The sequence below is a fragment of the Macaca fascicularis genome, chromosome 2 (genome assembly GCF_037993035.2).
Source record: "Macaca fascicularis isolate 582-1 chromosome 2, T2T-MFA8v1.1".
Taxonomy (NCBI): domain Eukaryota; kingdom Metazoa; phylum Chordata; class Mammalia; order Primates; family Cercopithecidae; genus Macaca; species Macaca fascicularis.
In genome coordinates this window covers 132,214,226-132,233,262 of record NC_088376.1, presented here as the reverse complement: position 1 = coordinate 132,233,262, position 19,037 = coordinate 132,214,226, and the positions used below count along the sequence as shown (strand labels likewise).

Below are 19,037 nucleotides of genomic sequence, written 5' to 3'. Positions count from 1 at the left end.
GGGTGGCCACAAATAAATCTCTCATTCTAATTCTCTCCATAGTTTTGTGATTCTTTCTCCTTTCTGAGTGGGTTAAATGTCTAAACTCCTGGAAGGAAAGAGATGTTTTCAAATATGAAATTCTGAAGATAGTAGGAACTGTGTTGCTAAAAAGCGTTTATGGCCCAGTGAAATGGTTTGCTGAGAAATTAAATACGAACCAGTGAAACTAATTAGCTCTGAAATAATCCTGCATATTGGCTATGCCTTAAAAACTGGAGGAAAAAGAATGGGCTCTAACTCAATTCTGAACATATGTGGCATTTTGTCACCTCTAGTACCATGATTTTTATTTACAATAACAAGAGTTTACAAGGTGAATTAATTGTGACTTTTGGAGTTTGAAGACCAGCTACAGTATGGTTGGCTGTTTTGCACTATGATTGGTTATTTTTGGCTCAAGTTGTTTAAAAGATGTCATACAACCTCCAGCAGCCTCACTATGTAAATTGACACTCTGGTTGCTTTCCAGGTTGTGAACAATTGCAAGGTGATGAGACCTGTGTCCTGAGTGGGAGGTGAAATCCTCTTGTGTATGTTCCGTTGCTTGGTAGAAACTCTGAGAAGGGCCATTTTCTTCAGGGTAGATAAGGGGACACATGAGTCATGGCTTTTTTCTGTGTTCCTATTGACCTTGTAAATTTATCAGGTTATTTTTACTACTCATATCTTCCGTTTCTTCCTAAGTGGCTAATTCATTCACTTAGCCAAAATATTTTATTATCTTCTATGTGTACCGAATAGTGTGAATACATAAAGAACAGATATAGTTTTTGTCTTTATGAAGTTTTCTGATGCTTGAGACATTGGTAAATCTTTTGTTAAAAGAATGCTAGGAATAACCAAGTAAACTTTAGATCATTTTACTAATAGTTATCTTTCATCTATTAGAATGTCATTTCTCCTCCCTTCTACATAATGTGGAAAAGGAAAAAAATGTCAACTGAAGACATTACCATTCAGAAAACTAACTACTGGCATATCCTGCTGACTTAGTCTGTTTTGTGCTGTTATAAAAGAATACTTGGGACTGACTGATTTATAATAAATAGAAATTTATTGGCTCATGGTTCTGGAGGTTGGGAAGTCCAATCTTGAGGGGCTACATCTGGTGAGGACCTCCTTGTTGCATTATAACATGGCAGAAGGCATCACATGGCAAGAGAGATCAAGATAGAGCTAAACTCACTTTTAGAACAAATCCACTCTCAAGATGACAAATCCATTCCCACAATAACAACATGAACCCATTCATGAGAGCAGAGCCCTCATGACCTTATCACCTCTCAAAGGTGCCATCTCTCAACACTCTTACACTGGGAATTAAGTTTCCAACACATGAACTTTAGAGGACACATGCAAATCATAGCACCTGTAGAGCCCTTACTAAAAATCACTGTAGTCATTCTTCAGTAAGGAGATAATTAGCATTCACAATAGGCTAACAGTTCATCTCAAATGCAAAGGTGGGCACACATAGAAACCATCAAACAGGTGAGAAAACTAACATTGTAAAAGGAAGACAACAAAATCATGAAATGGAAGAACTAACGCATGAGGAAATCGAGTTAATAAGAGAAGTCCTTTTATCTAAGAAATAGTACAACATGACGTGTTTTAATAAGGGTAGCACAGGTTATTGAGAGTTTAAAGAGAAAATACCTCACACAGGGAAAGAATAGTAAAGGCTTCTTGGAGGAGGTGCTAAAAGCTGCTTCTCGAAATTTAGATTGGGGTCAGCCAGGAAAATATGGCACCAATGATATTCTAGTCCAAATGTATAAACAAGGGAGGGTAAGACAGATAACCTTATAGGTAAAGAGATCAGGAGTCCTGATCCTGAAATAGTCTAAATTAATAATAATACCTTGCATTTGGACAGTTCTTCACAATTTTCTAAGTGCTTTCACAGACACTCTCTGTTGATTCCAACAACAACCTGTTGGATATACATATTCGACAACATTTAACAGAGGGGGAAGCTCCATTTTGAGAGGGTGATTTGTTTGTGGAATCACATCTTGTGAGAGACAGGCTTTAGGCTTCTTGTGCCCAACTAAGTGGTTTGTCTACTACTTTATGGCTGCCTCTACTTTGCATTCATTGGCAGAATATAAAGTGCCATGTATTATGCCAGCTAAGCAAGTACAGAACAGAAAGAAAAAGAGATGGAGAAGGCAACTCCTGGGATACTCTAAAGAAAATGTGACTTTTGGCCGGGTGCAGTGGCTCACATCTGTAATCCCAGCACTTTGGGAGGCTAAGGCCGGTGGATCACTTGAGGCCAGGAGTTTGGGACCAGCCTGGCCAAAATGGTGAAACCCCGGTGTCTACTAAAAATACAAAATTAGCCAGGCATGGTGGTGCATGCCTCTAATCCCAGCTACTCTGGAGGCTAAAGCACGAAAATAGCTTGAACCCAGGAGGTAGAGGTTGCAGTGAACCAAAATCGTGCCACTGCACTCCAACCTGGGCGACAGAGTGAGACTCCATCAAAAAGAAAGAAAGAGAGGAAGGAAGGAAGGAAAGAAGGGAAGGAGGGAGGGAAGGAAGGAAGGAAAGAGAGAGAGAAAATGTGACTTTTATCTTTGAGCTTGGAGCTTTCACCTGAGTTCTGGAAAAAAGTACAATGTAAAGGACTTAAACTTTTAAATTAATATGGAAAAGTTTGTCAATTTGAAATTAATTTTGGGAAGAGTTTAGGCATGGAAGAAAATATTAGGTTTTAATATCTGAATTTTTTTTTTTTTTTTTTTTTTTGAGATGGAGTCTCGCTCTGTCGCCCAGGCTGGAGTGCAGTGGCGCAATCTCGGCTCACTGCAAGCTCCGCCTCCCGGGTTCACGCCATTCTCCTGCCTCAGCCTCCCGAGTAGCTGGGACTACAGGCGCCCACCCCTGCGCCCGGCTAATTTTTTTCTATTTTTTAGTAGAGACGGGGTTTCACCATGGTCTCGATCTCCTGACCTTGTGATCCGCCCACCTCGGCCTCCCAAAGTGCTGGGATTACAGGCGTGAGCCACCACGCCCGGCCAATATCTGAATTTTTATATTGTTTTGCTTGTATGCTTTAATGTTTTATAAGCTAGGATTAATGTGTTCAATAACGTGATATGCTGTGACATTTTTCTACAAAAAATCTATAAGGTGATTATAAATTTAGCATGCATGTAGGAGACATGTTGTATTTTTGTAAATCCAGCAACTATTCCTTCTTCTCCTGTGTTATGTTGAACCCGTATGTACTCCACTGGGGATGGCATTAGGTTCCAGAGACTGAAGACAAGTCCCAGAGCCAGCAAAAGAGACATGGGGTTTTATTGGGGGGTTACATACAAGGGAGAGAGTCCAATGGTGATGGGCTGGATGGGAGAACCACACAATCTAGTGGCAGCAGACTGGGCAGAATAACCTCAACCACTTACAAAAGGCACGCAGTTTATATAGCATTTTTACTTAGCATCCTTTCCCTAGCAACCTACACCTGGAAACTTACATTTGTCCCAAAACTTAGGGCCTTGATCCCCTGTACAGCCAATATTTCATCGGACTGGGCAGGGGCTCAGATGTTCCTCATAGACAAGGAACAAACCTCCAGGTCGGCCACTTCAGATTCTCTAGCTCAGAGCATGCATTCAGGTGTGTCTGCCATACAGGGTCATTCTCAGGGTATGCTTAACTTATTGCTATCAGGTGTGTTTACCATACATCCTAAGAACAGCACCCCACCCTCTAGTTTTTAGAGCACCACATGATTCTCTAAGATCTTTCCCATTAGATAGGAGTGTTTGTGGAGCAGCCAGTCATGGTGTCCTAGCTAAGCCAATCAGATGTCCATTTGCTGGAATTTGAGTTTTAAACTGAAATTTGAAGGCTGAGATAGTAGGAATTTATTTGTCTCAGTAAGGCATGTAAAAGTCACCCTCCGATTGGATCCTGCTAACTAGATTCCTGGAGCCCTGTGTGTCCTACCACTAAAATACATCCAGAAGCAATCCACTTTTCACCTGTGCTGTTGTGACCTCTCTAGTATATGTTACTACCTCTGTCTTCTGGATTTTCACAGTAACTTCCTAAATGTCTCCCTCCTTCCGCTTTTGTCCTCACAAAATCCATTCTCTTCATGCAGTGACAGGGATTTTTTAAACACACAAATCAGCCAGGCATGGTGGTGCACACCTGTGTTCCCAGCTACACAGGAGGCTGAGGCAGGAGGATCGCTTGAGCATGCGAGGTTGAGGCTGTAATGAGCCATGTTTATACCAGCACACTACAGCCTGGGTGACAGAGTGTAAGACCCTGTCTCAAAAATAAATTAATAAATAACTCTAAAACTCATTTCATTCCCTTGGAATTCTCTTCAGTAGCTTTCAGTTGCATTTAGAATGGAGTATAAACCCCTTTATCAGGTTTCACAAGGCTTTACAATTAGACACTGCCTAACTTCCCAAACCTGCTACATATCACCCTAAACCTTATTGATGAACCCCCAATCACAATGGAAAGAGGGAGAGGATAGGGGAGGAAGGGAGAAGAATAATCATCTTGGGAGACTACAAATTATTTCAATAGCAACTTGACCTTAGTAAATGAAAATTTATTACCATTTATTCATTCATTCACTCAACACATCAGTTTCGACTCCCTCTTCATCTTTTCTAGGCACTGGGGATAACAAAGTAAATTAAGGCAGACACAGCTTCTGATCTTACATAGCTTGTATTCTAAAGAAGAACAGCCTGATTGAGAATATTTAACAGAATCCTCCGTAGTCTAAAGGCAGCTCTCAGAGAGGCATTGTGTAGCTGGTTGGATAAATTGGCAGAACCATTTGGGTAAGTGCACGTCTAAAGACTATAGAAGGGAATAGGCACATTTCGATTTGTAAATTCTGGTATATTCATTTTTTTGAAATCATGTTCTACAGCAATTTGTGGTCATGTTTCATATACAAGTATAGGTATCAGTGATTTTATATTCATAGGAAAGAAATATTCATGGAGAAATACTCCTCCCTTAGAATTACAGAAAACATTCTAAGTCAAATTTAATTTCTCTTAGATGACAGTTGATTCATCTTTAGAAAAAGAGAAAATGTAAAATGTATTTTAAGATCATACCATCTAAGTGTGGGGCTCATATCTGTAATCCTAGTACTTTGGGAGGCCAAGGCGGGAGGATCACCTGGGCCCAGGAGCTTGAGACCAGCCTGGGCAATATAGCAAGACCTCAACTCTACAAAAAATAAAAAATAAAAATAGCCAGCGTATTGGCACTTGCCTGTAGTTCCAGCTACTCGGGAGGCTGATGTGGGAAGATTGCTTCAGCCCAATCATAGCAGTGGGCTACGATTGTGCATTGCACTCCAGCCTGGGTGACAGAGTGAGACCCTGCCTCAAAAAAAGGAAAAAAAAAAAAAAAAAAACCTACAGATGTTTTCTTGTGGGAAGAAAAAGATTATACCATAGCCTAGGAAGCAAATATGAGTAGTTACACAATCTGATTGTTAGATCGTCCCTAACAAAGATAGCCACAGGTTTCTGCAAAGTGAGATTCGCTCACATGATCAAGAAGACTGGAAATGATCTTAGGAAAAAATTACAGCATTTAAATAAAAAGGGCATGGAGGAAAATCATGCAACATGTTAAGAATGTTTACCTGTTAACTTGTGGTTTCAATTTATTTTTTTCTACTTATCTATATTTTCTGTTTTTCTATGATGAACATGTATGATATATACTTAAAGCCAAGTTATTTTAAAGAGAGAATTAACTTGTTTCCAGTGACCATATTCTTCAGCCATTGCTTTGGAAAGGGACCAAAGAGGAGGCTTGTTTGTACCTTAGTGAGATTTGATAAAATTCTTGAATAACTGCATATGGTTTCAGGTTACTCTTCTAAAGTTTCTGGAAGCTCTGGCCTTTTCTCCAATGTCCTGAATGCTTCTTGAGTAACAGAATTGTGCTATCTAAATTTCTCCTTGCATTTCAATCAACTGAAGTGCCCTTTGCCTTGTGTCCTCAAGTGTTTGGTGTCACCAGTGTTGCAGTTCTTTTTTCCACTTGTAAATAGCCTGTATAATTTTTTTTGCTTCACCTTTTGTTTTAGAATATATGTATACATTGAGGCAAAATTTACACTGAACAAAATGCCCACATCTTGAGTGTAAAAACAGATTATTTTTGAGAAATGTATTCACTTATGTAACCAACACCCCAATAAGATGTAGCTACCATCCCAGAATGTTCCCTGGTGCCAACTTTCTAGTCAATCCAATCCACACTCCTCATAAGCAACTACTCTTAATTTCTAATTCCATGGCTTCACTTTGCCTGCTCTTTTTTTCATGATAATGGCTTACTGCAGCTTCAACCTCCTGGGCTTGAGCAATCCTCCTGCCTCAGCCTCCCATGTAGCTGAGACTACAAGGCACGCGTCACTGCACCAGGCCAATTTTTCTGTTTTTTGTAGAGATGGAGTCTATGTTGCCTAGCCTGGTCTTGAACTCCTGGGCTCAAGCCATTCTCCTGCCTCAGCCTCACAAAGTGCTGGGATTTTAGGCGTGAGCCATTGTGCCCAGTCTCACTTTGCCTGCTCTTGATTTTCACAGAAATGGAATCTTACTGCATGTATACTTCTGTCTAGCTTCTATGACTCAGTCTGTTTTAATTTTTATAGCAAAAATCTGTTTTTATTGCTGAGTAGTCAGTCTTCCTTTGTATCCCTATGACATAATTTATTTATTCTTTTGTTCATGGACTTAATACCATCGATTTTTTTAAAAATGACTTTTTTGGTGAAATAATTCAGAAAAAAATGGCTAGAAGGGTATATAATAAATACTAGTAGTCATATCATGCAGCTTTGTCAATCTAATTATTTGCTGTAAATATTTTTTGATATTCATATTTTTTTGATATTTTAAAAATTATGATTAAAAAAACCCCACATAACATAAAATTTACCATCTTAATCATTTTTTTAAGTTGTGTTAAGTACATTCACGTGGTTGTGCAATGGATCTCCAGAACTTTCTCATCTGGCAAAACTCTGTCCTCACTAAACAACAACTTCCAATTCCCTTCCTGCCCAAGCCCTGGTAACCTCCATTCTACTTCCTGTCTCTATGAATTTCACTCCTCTGGGTCCCTCATATAAGTGAAATCATAGAATAGTTGTCTTTTTGTGACTGACTTATTTTACTTAATGTCCTCGAGCTGCATCTGTGTTGTAGCATGTGACAGAATTTACTTTCTTTTTAAGTCTGAATAATATTCCATTACACGGATGTAGCACATTTTTTGTTTCCCTTTATCTGTTGACAGACATTTGGGTGGTTTCCACCTCTTGGTTATTGTAAATAATGTTGCTGTGAATGTAAGTGTGCATGTGTGAGACCCCGCTTTCAATTCTTTTGGACGTATACCTAGCAGTGGAGTTGTCAGACCATGAGATAATTTTATTTTTAACTTTTTGAGAATTGCCATGCTGTTTTCCATAGTGGCTGTACCATTTTATATTCTCACTAACAGTGCTCAATTTTCTTTTTTTTTTTTTTTTTTTTTTTTCAGATGGAGTCTCACTCTGTCAACCAGGCTGGAGTGCGGTGGTGCGATCTCGACTCACTGCAACCTACATCTCCCAGGTTCAAGTGATTCTCCTGCCTCAGTTTCCTGAGTAGCTAGGATTACAGGCGCCCACCATCACACCTGGCTAATTTTTGTATTTTTAGTAGAGACAGGGTTTTGTCATGTTGGCCAGGCTGGTCTCGAACTCCTGACCTTAAGTGATCCATCTGCCTTGGCTTCCCAAAGCGTTGGGATTACCGGCATGAGCCACCATGCCCGGCCTCAAACATTTGTTTTTAAGGAAATCAAATATTGCAGTTATAGCTGGGCCCTTGATTCCATCTTCCTTTGACTCTCCTTTTTCTCTGCCCAGAGAGGCCACTGTCCTGAACTTGGAGCTTCTCTTGCCCAGACATGTGTTTATATTACTCTACTGAATGTTTGCATCTATTATTAGGGATAAGACCTCCCCTTAAATCCCCGAAAAGCTGTTGTCACTTAGATTTTTGTTATTCTGTAGATAACGTATTTTCTCTCTGGTGGTTTCTCTGAAATTCTGTAGTTTTACTACAGGTTGTCTAAGTATGGCCAGGTGCAAATTTTTTTAAACTGTTGTTGGTTTAAGATGTTTTCAATTTTATTTTGCTCAGTATTCATAAAATACTTTCACTCTAAGGACTTAGGTCTGTCTTCAGTTCTGGAAAATTAGCAGTAATTCTCTTACATATTGCTTCTTCAAAATTGCCTCCACTGTCTTATTCTGGAATTCTTACTTCAAACATGTGGGAGCCTTAGAATCATTCTCTACGCCTCAATCAGCCTTTTATCCTTTCGACTCCCCTCTGCATTCTGGACATCTCAGTTCTGTGTCCCAATTCAAAAATGCACTCATTTTTCATTCTTTGCATGGTTTATTTCAATGACTATATTGTTTAATTCTAATATCTTAGATTTATTTTTTCATATTTACCTATTATAATTCTTAGATTAAAATTATAGTTTATCTTAACATATTAAAAATGATTAAAGTTCCTCTAAGTCTATAAGTTGGTTTATTCTAAAGTGAAACAATATTCAAAATACTGATTTTGTTAATTATAGGATTATCTCCCCACATAATTCGACTCCCTGACCCACCTACTTTTGTCATTTTCTTAAAATTTTTTTCTCTCTCTTAAGTTTTCTTTCCTTTAAAGGGAAGAAAACAGAGGAGTCTTCTATCCTTCCTACTGTGCTAATGCCAGTACAGAATGTGCTACATTTTAATAACATAAAATGGCCCCCATAAAGATATTACCTCTTTATCAACACACTTGAAATATAGTTGAAGGTTTTTCTGATCATAAAATCCTATCTACAATAGCAAAATAGTCAAATGACTTGGGAATATTTAAGAAGAAAACAAAGATCACTGTTTCATATTGATACAGATTCTGTCTGATTTTTTTCTGTGCTTATATACAACATATACATACATGGAATATGTTTTTATAAAGTTTTTAAAATTTTATAACAAAATATGCCACTTAATAGCAAGCATTTTTCACTTAATAAATTACAGACACCATTCCATAGCTATATGTCAATTTTTAAACTAGGTTTTGTGACATTAGGTTATAGAAATGAGATCAGACCCCATTGTTGGGCATTTAGGTCGTTTTCAGCATTGTCCCATGAACAATGCTATGAATACATTTTAAATTCCTACAGTTGTGAGGATCATTAAAAATAAAATATTTAACCTAAATATATTTATTTACTCTTGCTTTTAAGAAAATATGCTTTAAAAATATACATAAAACAGGCCAAGTGCAGCGGCTCATGCCTATATTCCCTTTGGGAGCAGGCGGAGGTTAGGAGTTCATGACTAGGCTGGCCAACATGGAGAAACCCTATCTCTAATAAAAATACAAAAATTAGTTGGGTGTGGTGGCAGGCGCCTGTAATTCCAGCTCCCAGGGAGGCTGAGGTAGGAGAATCTCTTGAACTCGGGAGGCAGAAGTTGCAGTGAGCCGAGATTGCACCACTGCACTCCAGCCTGGGAGACAGAGTGAGAATCCATCTCAAACACACACACACACGTATATACACATATACATATATATATATATATATGCACACAAAATAAAAGTACTAAATCATTTTTAAGAGTACAGTTCAATGGGTGGCTTTAAGTATATTCACACTGTGATGTAACCACCCTGGCTTTTAATTAATTGTAAATTCCCATTAATTCCACAGCTTGATTAAAGAAATAAATTTGTGTGGTAAAATGTGTTGGGGACAACATTCAGGAAATCATAGATTTGCTAGTTTAAAAACATTTTCGTATCTTTGTCTTCAGTAAGGTGGACTCTTGTCAAAGTAGTTGGGAAATGTCTTATCTTTGAGATATTCAAAAAGAAAGACTTGATGTTTGCCTGCAGTTTTTACTAATGTCAAAGAAAAATACAAATGGGTTTTTATTAGTTCTCACACTGCTATAAAGAGCTACGTGAGACTAGATAATTTATGAAGAAAAGAGGTTTAATTGACACAGTTTCCCAGGCTGTATAGGAAGCATGCCTGGGAGTCCTCAGGAAACTTACAATCATGGTGGAAGGTGAAGGGAATGGAAGCATATCTTACCATGGCAGAGCAGGGTGGGGGGCGGGGGGAAGTGCCATGCACTTTCACACCAGATCTCTTGAGAACTCACTCACTGTCACAAGAACAGCAAGGGGTAAGTTTGCCCCATGATTCAATCACCTTCCACCAGGACCCTCCTTAGACACATGGAGATTACAATTCGAGATGAGATTTGGGTGGGGACACAGCCAAACTATATCAGGGTTGTTTTAAAAGATGCCAGAGAGTTAAGGGTTACAGTATTTTGTTCTGCGAATCTGATCAGATCCCCATTTATTTTTCACCTGTTTTAGTAGGCTGCTCATAGCCCAAGTTAGTAGGAAAATTAAAGCAGTTATTCTGACATCAACTTAAAGAGTATTTGCAGTTATTTTCTGTGTTTTAAAATGTAAGCAGCATTTATTCTATGGAAATACAAAAATGGTTTGATCACAAAATAAAAATAGTTGGTAATTCCTCCAGCTGGAGATGTAACATTTTAGGGTATTTCCTTCCAATCTTTTTTTCTATGCAAGCACATAATATATATTGTTTTCTTGATTTCATTTGACTTAGATCAACATTCACAAAATGTGTTCATTTAATAAAATATTAATCATAATATGTCCCATAGAATAAAGCTTTTTGTGGTCATCAGTTCAAAAAAGGCTATTTTCCTTGGTTTAGAAATTTCATAATATTTATTGGCATGTTTAAGTCTTTTTGGTTAAGTAAGCTCTCTAGCTTTCTTTTGTGTATGTGTGTGTGTGTGTGTGTGACAGGGTCTCAGTTTGTCACCCAGGCTGGTGTGCAGTGGCTCCATCACAGCTCACTGCAACCCCACCCACCAGGCTCAGGTGATCCTCCCGCCTCAACCTCCCAGGTAGCTGGGTCTACAGGCATGTCCCACCACACCTGGCTAATTTTTTTTTGTGGAGAGGGGGTTTTGCTATGTTGCCAGAACTGGTCTCGAACTCCTAGGCTCAAGCAGTCTGCCTGTCTTGGCCTCCTAAATTGCTGGGAAGACAGGTGTGGGCCACCGCGCCCGACCTTTCTAGCTTTCTTTAACCCAACATTCTCCAGACTGATTTGATCCAATAATATTTACAGCCAATGTCTCAACATTCTCAACAGGTGTCTGATAACAGTAGCATTTCTGCTGCTGGTTACTCAAATTCTGCCAGTCTTCACCATTTTTTATTTGTACTCAGAAGAGCAATTGCTTTCTGTGCTTTGTAATTCCAGCCTTTTAGGTACATGAGTGCCATGTCTGCTAAACTGAGGAAGCAATAGAGGATGCTGATTAAGAGCCTTGACTTTTAGAGGCCATCTTCAGTTCAAATGCCTGTACCTCAGTTTTAGTATGTATGAAAGAAGGTTAACAAAAATATCCATCTTTCAGCCATGCACAGTGGCTCGCGCCTGTAATCCCAGCACTTTGGGAGGCTGAGGTGGGCGGATCACCAGAGGTCAGGAGTTCGATACCAGCCTGGCCAATATGGTGAAACCCTGTCTCTACAAAAATACAAAAATTAGCTGAGCATGATGGTGGGCGCCTGTAATCCCAGCTACTCGGGAGGCTGGGGCAGGAGAATCGCTTGAACCTGGGAAGCAGAGGTTGCAGTGAGCCAAGACTGCACCATTGCACTCCAACCTGGGTGACTGAGACTCTATCTAAAAAAAAAAAAAAAAAAAAAAAAAAGTATCCATATTTCAAGGTTGTTGTGTGAAGAAATTGATATGTCATATATAAAGCACTTATCACAAGCTTAGCAATGTTGAGTGATCAATAAATGTTAGCAGTGAAACTGTAAAATTCATAGCACCAGGAGTAGTAGCAGCAGAAGGAATGTCATAATGATATTAATAATTGTAGCAGCAGCAGCAGCAATAGTTGTGGTAGCAGTTACAGTTTCAGTAGCAGAGGTTGTAATAATAATGGTACCAGTAGTGGTGGTGGTGATAGCAGTAATGGTATTAGCAGTACTATTTAGTATAATAGCTATATTAGTAGCACTGAAGCAACATCCTTTCACACTTCAGAAATATATAGAATTGATCAACCTTTGAAACTAAACCAAATAAAACCAATTTAATTTAAGAATTTTTTAGATGGCTCACAAAACAATTAAGGTAAAGTAATACATAACCTCTTGTAATTCAAGCTATCCTGGGAGCTGGTGGAGGCAAGGCAGGCTGGGTGTCTTAACTTTAGAGAAGCGCTTGCCTCATACATTTCAGAGCCCATCCTGAGGCGTTGCAGCTATGGGTCAGGGAAATTTGAGGAGAGAGCTAGGCATTCATATCACACTCACAAAATCTTCAGGCAATTTGCAGCCAGTGGGCAGAACCTTGGTGATCCAGATGGAATTGCACAAGAGAATAGCATGCCACAAACAGGACAGAACTGATTTATTTAGTGACATTTGGAAACCATTTATAGTTGTGTCAATTTATAGCCAGTGGTTTGAAGCTGAGGAGAGATGGGATGGCTTATCCACAGCCTTCACATCCTGAATGAATGTAGAATGGAAAAATAAATGGATACAGGAAAGAAGTGCTTCCTCTTACCAGAATTTTTCATAAATGTATTAACCTTTAAACGTTTTTGTGCATGTATTATATGTGCTGTTTTAGAAAGTAAAATTGAAAAGTCATTCATTTTTCAGTCATGGACAAATATTTGTTAGATATCAGGCACTTTCTAGGCAGAAAAGAGTGACACAATTTACTTGTGAAAGTATAATAATGTTTACTAAGAGTTTACTATGGATTGTCACTTAGTTTTTTTCAAAAATCCTATAAAGTAGGTACGTTTATTATCTCATATTTACAGATGAAGTAACCGAGAAGGGAGAGGTTGACTTGTCCCAAATGGCACAGTTAGGACAGGGCAGAGTTGGTATCTGAAACCAGACATCCTGAATCCGAAGCCTCTGTGTTTAACCACTGAATTAAACTGCTTTTCCACTGCTCACACAGAGCCAACGAGGCACAGTTGGGAGAAGGAACTTCCTAGGTTTCCCAGTCAATGGCACAAAAAGGATTTGGATCCAGTCTGACTCCCAAGTCTTATCTTTGAAGCATCTTGCTTTATTGACTTCAAGTTATTATTTCAGGTTTTCAGATATGATGACCAAATGAAGCAGATTTCAGATGTTTTGAAATGCCCACTATTTTGCACAGTTTGGATGTTTCTGTGGTTAAAAAATTAAGAGATTAGCTGCAAAAAAATTTATATCACTAAATACTATGCTAGGCATTACTGATGATATAAACAAAGTCAACCTGGTTTTCACAGAGTTACAGTCCCTAGAGGAAGGATTGGTCAGTGAAATGGCAATGACAACACCATGGGGGCAAGTGCCCAGCTCTAGGCAAGGACATCAGAGCAATACCAAGCCCAGTTTTCAAGGTCAGGGAGGGCTTCCTGGAGGAGGTAACTTCAGAACTGGAACAAGTTGCACAAAACTTGAGCATGACAGGGAGTTTCACCCCTTGGGGTCCTCAAGTTGGTTGTGTTTGAAATAGCATGAGATAAGGACTGAGAAACACAACTGGGAAAGGAAGCAGAGTCTAGATCTTGAGGCCATGTCAGGAAATTAGGATTCATCCTTAGGCTATAGAAAATCACTGAAGGGACTTAAGTGGGAGAGTATATTAGGACTTCTTCAAGCTGCAAGTCACAAAAAGTCCTAATTCAACTTGAGCAAAAAATCAGGAAATCTGTAGGCTGGTACAACAAAAGAGATAGTTGTTGTTTTTACAAAATACAAGAGTACTCAGGCCAGGCATGGTGGCTCATGCCTGTAATTCTAGCACTTTGCTATGTTGAGGCAGATGGATTGCTTGAGCTCAGGAGTTTGAGACCAGCCTGGGCAACATGGCGAAAACACATCTCTATTAAGAAAAAAACAAAAGTTAACCTGGAATGGTGGCTTGTGCCTGTAGTCTGAGCTACCTGTGGCGCTGATGCAGGAGGATCACTTGAGTCCGGGACGTCAAGGCTACAGTGAACCATGTTGGTGCCATTGCACTCCAGCCTGGGTGACAATGTGAGACCCTGTCTCAAAAAAAAAAAGGGGGTATTCAGTGGAAACTCTTCCTCTTAAACCTGTCTTCTAGCCCCGCTCTTCCTCTCCCCACTCCAGGTAACCTTACTTCAGGAATATAACCATTCTTGTGTATCCTTCCAGGACTATTTTATGCATTTTCAAGCATATATGTATGTATCTATATATATATAATTTTTCTACATAACCATGAACTAATGTTAATCTTTCACCAGAGATCAGTTAACATGCATGTAACTCTTTTTTCTAGTCTATTTTAAAATATTAGAATTTCTTAGTTGTAGATTTAGCCAGAAATTATTATTTGGCATGAGCTTTTTCTCTATTATCAAAATTTAGTATACTCCTTGCAGGGGATGGGTGTGTGAAGCAGGGGGTATGGGGATGCAGCAAAACACTGTAATCACTGAAGATCAGAGCTGTAGAAAGAAATGCTGGCGCTTCCTCAGCACACAATAAGCCTTATTTGTAATGACAAAACAGGACACCCAGGGCCTCTGAGATCATCTAAACACTGAAATAACCTTGAGTGTTAAGGGCTGTCAGGAGACTGGGGTCTTCACTTATTTCCTGATTTTGTTGCCTGTTCCCTAACTCTTCCAGTCCATTTTCCAGCCAGCAGCAAAAGTGATCTTTTAGAAATGTAAATCACCTGTTACTCCTGTTCTTCAAACCCTCCAGTGGTTTCCAATGACACTTAGAATGAAATCCAACTCACTCCAGGTCATAAAGACTTATCTGATCTAGCCCCTGCCTAGGTCCCTGTCCTCATATCCTCCTTGCACAACAGAGTCCAGTCATGTGAGTATCACCTTGGGTCACTGCCTAGAACAGCCCAAGATCTTGCCTATCTAAAGGACTTTGCACTTGGTTCCCTCTGCATAGATTGCTGTTCCCTCCTATCCTATGGTTGATTTCATCCATTAGGTGTTACTATCTCAGAGAGGCTTTTCCTGACTTTCCTAACCAAGGTAGGTCTCCCCTGTGATTCTCTAAAATGCAGTGTTCATCTCCTTTCACAGTATTTAATGCAACCAGCAATTATTTACTTGTCTTCATCACTGGAAAGTGACTTTGTCTCAACCATTCTTGTATTTCTAGTGCCTAACACAGCACACGGCACAACCAGGCACTGGGCAAATACTGCTGAATAAATGAATGAGTGCAATGTGTTTTAAATTCGCTGAGCGTGATCTGTAAAAGGAGTGGCTTGCAGTAGCTCTGTGACCCTCACACTTATTTACACATCAGAATCACCTGGAGAGCTTTCAGAACATACAGATTCCTGAGCCCAGACCTGAGTCACTTCTGGGTGGGGTCCAGAGAGACAATATACTTAATAACTTCCCCTGAGGACTCTGATTCAAAACCAGATAATCTGTGATGCCCTATCTGGCTCTAACGTTCTGTCAATTATCCTACAGCTAGCTACATTCTTTTGGTATCATAGCTGGATTCTGATATGAGAAGCTGTTTAGGTGGCAGCAGTGGAACATCATTAAGAAAAAGTACAACTAAATCATCTCTGTGTCAAATGAGGCTAATTACACCAGTAAACCCTCCCTGTCAGCATATGGATAAAATGCACAGTAGAAGCAGCTGGGAGAGATTTATCCACTTCCTACGCTCATTCAGCAAGATGCAAGTCAGATGAAGGAGCACTCCTTACAGAAATTCCTAAATCAGCTTGATCATCAAAAGCATTTTGATCACATTAAAATGAGTGGAATTCATCAGAAGAGAATTTGAATCTAAAAGCTTATTGCTTGGGGGAGTTTCATATTTATATGCAAATAGTAGTTTTCTATTTTCTTTATACACAATTCCACCTAGAAGTCTCTCAGTTTCTTTCTGTAAAACCAACAAGATTTTTGAAAGCTCTTTTGTTTATTGCCGTTAATATAATGGTTTCTATCTTAAAAATGGCTTTTAAAATGTAGTACATGTAAATGTACTACATTATGTAAACATACTGCGTTTTATCATTGCCTTTGTTTTTCTTTAAGTATTTCTGCAGTTATCCATGAGTTATGAGAATAATACTGTTGAACATTTATTGATGGTTAGTCTGTGCCATGTACCATCCTACTCTATATACATCTATAGATATAGATATAAATAAAACCTCATATATATGTATAAAACCTCATTAATTTTCTCAATAATTGCATATGGTAGACACTATTATCAGATATGGGCTAAGTTGCTCAGTATCACATGACTTAGAAATGCAGCTGACACTGAAATCCAGGTATACTGATTCCAGAGCCGCCTCTTTAATATTTAGCTCTGTATTTCCTGAAGTATGAATTATTTTAAGGTTGGGGAGGGTTGGGTTAAAAAATTGGTTTCTTTAGTGTAGGATTTCTCAGAATTTCTCAAAGTTAATTGTGCTTTACAAGTATCTAAAACACAAATGCAGAATATAACATTTCCCAAGCCTCCCTGAACAAAATGTTTTTGTTTTTTGTTTTTTGGGTTTTTTTTGCTGCGTCTTTTTAGATCATTGTTCTGCAAAGAAAAATCTATGAAATGATGGTCCACAAATCAGTGGTCTACAAAGTGGTCTACCTCCATGCCCACCAAGGCCAACTCTTCCCCCTTTTACAGGGACTAAAAGGAAGACCTGGCCAGGCATGGTGGCTCATGCCTGTAATCCCAGCAGTTTGGAAGGCCGAGGTGGGCAGATCACCTGAGGTCAGGAGTTCAAGACCAGCCTGGCCAACAAGGTGAAACCCCAGTCTCTACTAAAAATACAAAAATTCACCAAGTGTGGTGGTACACGCCTGTAGTCTCAGCTACTGGGCAGGCTGAGGCACAAGAATCACTTGAACCCAGCAGGGAGAGGTTGCAGTGAACTGAGATCATACCACTGCACTCCAGCCCAGGCAGTAGAGTGAGACTCAGTCTCAAAAAAAAAAGACCTGATAGGGGAGAGGCCAAGGATAAGTTGCCAGTACATACCTGTGTCCTTCGAAAATTCTCATTCAAGTAGATTGGAAATACCTTTCCAGGGCATTAATTATGTATGAAAAGCCTTTCAACCTGGAGTGCTCAAGATAAAACACTGGGGTAGAAAGAAAATATTTTAACTTCCATTTCAAACTCACACTTGATTTTTTTTTCCTTTTTCACAAATTTTATCAATAAAATATCCTTGGACAGATACACAAGAAACTAAAATCCTTGGATACTTTTGGAGAAAGGAAAGGGATATCTCAAGTTTCAAACTTACATATATATGAAATGTTGGAATGGTAACACGTATATCTGTTTGTTTGTTTTTATTTATTTATTTTGAGATGGAGTCTTGCTCTGCCACCCAGGCTGGAGTGCAGTTGTGTGATCTCGGCTCACTGCAACCTCCGCCTCAGCCTCCTGGGTAGCTGGGACTACAGGTGCCCGCCACCATGCCTGGCTAATTTTTGTATTTTTAGTCGAGATAGAGTTTTGCTATATTGGCCAGGCTGATCTTGAACTCTTGACCTCAGGTGATCTTCCCGCCTCGACCTCCCAAAGTGCTGGGAATACAGACATGAGCCACAGCGCCCAGTCAACATGTATAGTATCTGTAAATATTTAATATACATAGATTGGAGATGGGTCCTAGTAGGTTGGTGCAAAAGTAATTGTGGTTTTTGCTGTTACTTTAATTTACATATAAAAAGTATTTAATTTCTTCATTTTCTTTGACCTAGCAATTTCACTTTTTGGAATTTGTTCAATTTACTCTAAGGAAATAAACTTGTGTGTTTATAAACGATTTAGCTATAGGGATATTTATTAAAGAACTATTTGTGCTTGTGAGAATTGAAAACATTCTAAACATCCAACAATTGAGGATTGGTTATATAAATTATGGTGCATCCATATAAAGAATCCTAACAAATGGCAATAAAAAAGTATTTAGTAGTAGAGTACACAGTTGCCTAGAAAAAAAGAATCCTGTCTTGTCAGTCAAAAAAACAGATGAGAAAAAATGATAGAGTTTATATGCTTTAAAGAAAGGACTGGAATGAAAAAACCGAAATGTTGATAGTGGTAGCTTCACAGTGAGGTAAGGGGAAAATTTTATTCTCTGCCTTCCTATGTTTTCCTAACTCTTGTACAATGAATGTGTATTTCTGAATAAGAATATATTTACGGGCCAGGCACAGTGGCTCATGCCTGTAATCCCAGAACTTTGGGAGGCTGAGGCAGATGGACTGCGTGAACTCAGAAATTCAAGACCAGCCTGTGCAACATGGCAAAACCCCGTCTCTACAAAAAATACAAAAATTAGCTGGGTGTAGTGGTGCCTACCTGTGGTCCCAGCTACTCAGGAGGCTTGAGCCTGGGAGGCAGAGGTTGCGGTGAGCTGAGATCGCAGCACTGCACTCCAGCCTGGGTGACAAAGCTAGACCATGTCTTAAAGATATATATAATAAAACTTGTGTATCATATATTCTTGTACCCTTTGTCACACAAATAGCATGCAAAACACACTCTTTTGTACTTTGCCATATTGTGTAAACTTGCACACATGCCATTTTACCCATGTAGTGTATCTGAGGATACATTTCTCAAAGTGGAGTTGCTGGGTCAAAGGAAATGGACATTTGTAATTTGGACAAATGTTGCATATTGCCCCTTCAGGGTTTGAAAAAAAATCTTCTCATGGTTTCTTTTAGTATATTAGTGGTCTGGATTTTTTTTTTTTTTTAACATTTCACTTTAGATCCATTTTCATTGATATTGGCTTAATGGATACTT

The 19,037-nt window shown here is 39.1% G+C and overlaps 1 protein-coding gene across 1 annotated transcript in view; it reads left to right on the top strand.

Annotated features, from left to right (window-relative positions):
* Positions 1-19,037, top strand: part of LMOD3 (leiomodin 3) — a 48,257-nt gene that overhangs the window by 13,483 nt on the left and 15,737 nt on the right. The gene's annotated exons all lie outside the window — the stretch shown is intronic.